Source organism: Sander vitreus, chromosome 3 (assembly GCF_031162955.1).
Source record: "Sander vitreus isolate 19-12246 chromosome 3, sanVit1, whole genome shotgun sequence".
Lineage (NCBI taxonomy): Eukaryota > Metazoa > Chordata > Actinopteri > Perciformes > Percidae > Sander > Sander vitreus.
The window spans coordinates 32332270-32338376 of record NC_135857.1 but is presented as its reverse complement, the minus strand read 5'-3'; positions in this window follow the sequence as shown (position 1 = coordinate 32338376).

Sequence of the window (6107 nt, the reverse complement as noted above, 5' to 3'; positions counted from 1 at the left end):
GCCGTACCTGAAGTTGCTGCATTTTGGCTGCTGTCTGTAGATTCCTTCATGCACAACTCGTATTCTTTCAGATGTTTCATATGTAAATATTGTAACAGCGGTGATGTTGTGTATTGTTTAGGGTCCTCGCCACCACGAGACAAATCAGCATTGCAGATTGAACATGTAGCTGGACTTGAATGGTCTTCTTTTGACTTAAAGTACTGCCAAACAACACTTTTTCTGCTCACGAGTTCCATTTTCACTTTCTCGCAGCCTACTGCACTGAACGCTCCACCTATGTAAACACCTTCCCGTAATCGAACCAGCGTAGCGCGCGTAGTGCAAGCATTGGGTTCGGTTCGGTGGAAAAAAATTGTAAGGTTCGGCAGAAACCGAACCCCAACAAAAAGCCCAATATTCGGCCGAATCCGAAGCCGAATCCTGGATTTGGTGCGTCCCTGATAGCTAATCCTAATTCTCCTCGATCGAGATTTCATTAAATGCTTCTGTCATCAAAGTCTCCTGAACCTTTTTCACCTATCCAGAGTCGAGAGCTGCTCCTGAGGTTTTTTCCATCTAATCGGAGGAAGTCGATGACAAACTGTTGACAAATATCCAATAACGTGCGTTGGAGCATTTAACAGTTTGTGGTGCTACATTTGCTGCAGTCTGTGACGATTATTTTGTAATAGCTGAAAAATGGAAATGTTTTCAAATCAGTCCTGACATTTCCATTGACCCAAAAAATTTTTTACCAAGCACAAGGACGAGGACAGGTTGCATTTTGAGCTACTCCGGCTTCATAATGAGCTGCTGTTCTTTGATGACCAAATTCTCCACCTCTGTCAATGTGACCGAGCTTTCAAGTTCCAATTAGCATGTCATTAACCAGAATCAGAGAGATTTAATTACACACACACACACACACACACACACACACACACATTAATCTTCTTATACAGTATCTGTCACCTGAAGCACAGATGAGTGAGTTCAATGGAGTGCAGGATAACCTTTCCATCGTGTAGTTCAGCAACCTGAATCTGCTCCAGTGAGTTCACCGTGTGCATATCTCCTGCGATATTTTCTGCACTTATCTGACTCGGTTTCACTTGGTTTCTGATGAGTCACGAGTGTGTGTGTATGTGCGTGTGTGTGTGTGTGTGTGTGTGTGTGTGTGTGTGTGTGTGTGTGTGTGTGTGTGTGTGTTGAATCACTGTGATGTCAATCTCATCAATGGCTCCTGAAGGTACTATTTCTACTTCAGGACGTGGCTACTCCCTATTAGTTTTAAGTCTTACATATGATTAAATTTGCCTGCTAGACTCTTTAATGGCCTCAAAGTTTAGTTACATAATCACACTGCTGGATTAATTAAGCGAAGCTCCTGAATGACAGATGAAAGTATATCCTGCCTCTGGCTCCAACCATCTGTGCTGAGATCCCGTGGAGTTTACATCACTTCTGTCTGTACAGTGATTTGAGGCAGAGCTCTGCATCATTCAAACTCCAGTGTTTATAATATAGATGTAGATATTGGTATCAGGCCAGAACCAAGTGGAAACCGGAAATGTAATGGTGGGACGCCTGACCTTTATGTTGGATCATCTGCAGGTGTCAAAAATGTTTTTAACCAGAGGTTTATAAGCTGAGAAGTAAATACAATTACACCATCCTTCCATGGTGTTCAATTTGAAGTGGAAATGTAGCAGGGAATGTCAGACATTTCATTTTTGCTCTCATTTGGGGCGAAGGGGTTCCATTTCTATGCATTATATATCACACCGCGGTCACGTAGCCGGTTAATTTTGTCATAAACAACTGAGATTCTTGCTGTTTCATGAATTTGTCTGATGATTTTGCCGTTGGCTATTACCGACAGAAGTTCTGGAATATCGCCATCTCTTCAGGTCGACATTTTCAGTGGCGTCGTCATGTACAGGTGCTGGTCATATAATTACAATATCATGAAAAAGTTGATTTATTTCAGTAATTCCATTCAAAAAGTGAAACTTGTATAATGTATACATTCATTCCACACAGAGTGATATATTTCAAGTGTTTATTTCTTTTAATTGTGATGATTATAACTTTCATTATAACTAATGAAAACCCCAAATTCAATATCTCAGAAAATTAGAATATTACTTATTACAAAATACAAAAAAGGATTTTTAGAAATGTTGGCCAACTGAAAAGTATGAACATTAAAAGTATGAGCATGTACAGCACTCAGTACTTAGTTGGGGCTCCTTTTGCCTGAATTACTGCAGCAATTCGGCGTGGCATGGAGTCGATCAGTCTGTGGCACTGCTCAGGTGTTAGGAGAGCCCAGGTTGCTCTGATAGTGGCCTTCAGCTCTTCTGCATTGGTGGGTCTGGCGCATCGCATCTTCCTCTTCACAATACCGCATAGTCTTTCTATAAGGTTAATGTCAGGCGAGTTTGCTGGCCGATTAAGAACAGGGATACCATGGTCCTTAAACCAGGTACTGGTAGCTTTGGCACTGTGTGCAGGTGCCAAGTCCTGTTGGAAAATGAAATCTGCATCTCCATAAAGTTGGTCAGCAGCAGGAAACATGAAGTGCTCTAAAACTTCCTGGTAGACGGTTGCGTTGACCCTGGACCTCAGAAAACACAGTGGACCAACACCAGCAGATGACATGGCACCCCAAACCATCACTGACTGTGGAAACTTTACACTGGACTTCAAGCAACGTGGATTCTGTGCCTCTCCTCTCTTCCTCCAGACTCTGGGACCTTGATTTCCAAAGGAAATGCAAAATGTACTTTCATCAGAGAACATAACTTTGGACCACTCAGCAGCAGTCCAGTCCTTTTTGTCTTTAGCCCAGGTGAGACGCTTCTGACGCTGTGTCTTGTTCAAGAGTGGCTTGACACAAGGAATGCGACAGCTGAAACCCATGTCTTGCATACGTCTGTGCGTGGTGGTTCTTGAAGCACTGACTCCAGCTGCAGTCCACTCTTTGTGAATCTCGCCCACATTTCTGAATGGGTTTCGTTTCACAATCGTCTCCAGGGTGCGGTTATCCCTATTGCTTGTACACTTTCTTCTACCACATCTTTTCCTTCCCTTCGCCTCTCTATTAATGTGCTTGGACACAGAGCTCTGTGAACAGCCAGCCTCTTTAGCAATGACCTTTTGTGTCTTGCCCTCCTTGTGCAAGGTGTCAATGGTCGTCTTTTGGACAGCTGTCAAGTCAGCGGTCTTGACAGCGTGTATATGACCCTTCTTCTTCACACTCTGTTTGTTTTCTTTAAGTTTTGAGCCATGATAGAAATGCCATCAACACGCCCACTTGCTTGTGGATTCTCTGGAACAATGACCTGCTCTATTCACACATGGGCTCAATCAGACATTACACAGACTTTGTACCAGATACCTGGCAGGGTAAAGACCATTTAATGTCCGGTGCAACTGATTTGAACATTTGCGTTCTCACATACATTTCCTCCGCGTAATGTCTGGATAATTTCAGGGTTGCAGTGCATGTATGAAATGGATTTAAGACTACACACACTGGCATCATCAGGATCAACCCGTCGTATTGTAGTGCAGCAATTTGCTCACATTCGCTCATTGGATTGGCACATCTGGGCTACCATACTTTCTTCTGTCTATACAACCTTTTTTTGTATTCTTGTGTTACTTGTTTGATTTTGTTGATGTTGTATTGAAGCTCATACTGGTCTGCATCAGTCAGCATGTTAATGATTTCCATCTTATCTGCCTGGCTCTGTGGCCTTGTGGACAAAAGATACAGTGAGGGAAAAATGACAGTTATTGATTTTACTGGATGAGTTATAGATTAATCCCAGAATGCAAATGTAATGAGGAAATACTGTGAGTGTGTGTGAGTGTGAGTGTGTGTGTGTGTGTGTGTGTGTTTCTGTTCTGAAATCATTGGCAGATTGATGCCTGTGTGTGACCTGCAGGCCACTTCCTTGTTGTTAGTCATGGGCTGAGAGGAGCACTCAGTCTGTCACCCTGACACACACACACACACACACACACACACACACACACACACGCACACGCACACACACACAAACTAACCTATACATTTAACTGCTCCAGCTCATCTATAATTCATATCACTATCACATTATCCACACAGTCCATATCAAACCCCCTAGCCTCCTAAATCCCGGGGCGCTGACTCTGCTCACGTCCATCTGATGAGTAGTTTGTATTATCAAGAAATCTATCCATGTGCTTTTGTGAAATCTGTCATCAACGTCAGCGTTCCCTGTCTGTTCCATGGATGTATTATAAGAGCTGTGTTCTGCCGAGGCTGGTCTTACAGGGTGTGTCTGGGGAGCGATACAGTATGTGAGGTTCCCTTACCTGCTGCTGCTGCTCTCACTGCTGCCTCAGAGCCAGAGCACCATCTGCTGGTCGCAGATACATCACCTCACATCACCCCTCCGTTGGAGCAGTGAACAGTGGAGAGGCCTGGGTGTGGTCAGCTGATGATGGATTTGAATTTAGAGTAAATAGGAAAGCTCTTTAGCGGGTCGTCTCCAGAGCACAGATCATTCAACGGCTCCGAGCTCTGGAGGACATGTACAGCACACTCTGCCTCAGAAAAGCCTCTCAGATCTGTAAGAACGCCACAGAGCCATGCAACCATCAGTTTGAACTCCAAACATCTGGCAGATGTTACAAGGCCTTTTACGCCTGTACCTCCAGACTGAAAAAAAAGCATTTTCCCTAGAGCTATAACTGCATGGAATCAGTCCAGTAAGTGCCCCCTATAATTTGTCTCTGCCCCATAATTGCTGATTTTATGAAGCTGATTATAAAAAAAATTATTACATTTATTTTATTTGTAAGGACACAAGCACATTAATCAACATTTCTGTAAATGTGTCAGTGTTAGCCAGTTAGCATGACAGCTGCTGAAACTAAAAAGTAACCTCAGTGTACACGATTTAGCTTCAGTGTACCTCGACTAATACACTCATCCACGGACCTAATTTACAGGGGGTATGGGGGGGTTACAACCCCACCAATAATCAAAACTCGCCAGTGCAACTCCCCCAAAAAATTTATTATAATTTCCTTTACATAAATAAAGACATTTGCACCATAAATTAAGAAAGAAGAAATATTAAGAAATATTCACCAGAATGCAGAAAATTAAGTGTTTGAAGCTGAAAATGTCAATTTTGCTCAAAAGTGGAGATCTCAACCCCCCCCAATGTTAAACCCAAAGTTACAGCCATACTGTGTGTTTACATATCTGAGCTATTTGCACTCTTTTAAAGCTATAGTTGTTAGCTTCTGCCGCCCCCATGAGGAATTCTAAGTAATGACAACAAAACTGTTGGTGCGTCCACATGATACAAGCCTTCTGTGATCGCGCACCCACACCCTCCACGCAGTCACTAGTAACCAAGGAGTATACGGAGGATTAAAAAAACATGATGGACTCTTCAGAAGAGGTCATTATCTTCACTCGCGTTTCTGTGCATGAAAGTCGCCGGACGCCACAATCTTCTGAACATAGTCATACTGAGAAATCCAGAGAGAGTTGAGTGGAGCTGATAGTCTTAATTAGCTTTGTAGCAACTCATTTGGCAATGACTTGAATGTAACGGACGTCCGTTAATATAAAAAATGTACACACTAAAGCATCTCGTTCCCCCTCTCTCTCCCCTTTCATGTCCTATATAAATAATGGCCTAAAAAATACATATGTAAATCTATTTTACCCCACACCTTATAGGTATGAGGTTTGTTTGATTATATAATTTTGTTCTTTTGGTAGCTTTTTCTCGACACCTGATCCCGTTGACCTCTGCAGGCTGGACTTCAGGGACACATAAGCAGATGTTCATCACGGGGACAAAACAGACATCTTCACGGTTGTCCTCGGGGTTTCATTACAGCTTTGTGACAGGAGGACGTGCTGTTAGAGACACAATCCCCTGCAGCCTGTTTGGTTTTGTCATGTCGGCCCTTCAGGGTCAGTCTGAACACCACAGAGGAAGCACATCAGAAACACGGCTGGTTTCTGCTGCCGTCATGATGTCTTGTTAATGCACCCTGGGAAATACTTAGCTGTTAATAGGACCTGTTGTTTCCTGTCTATCTGCTGA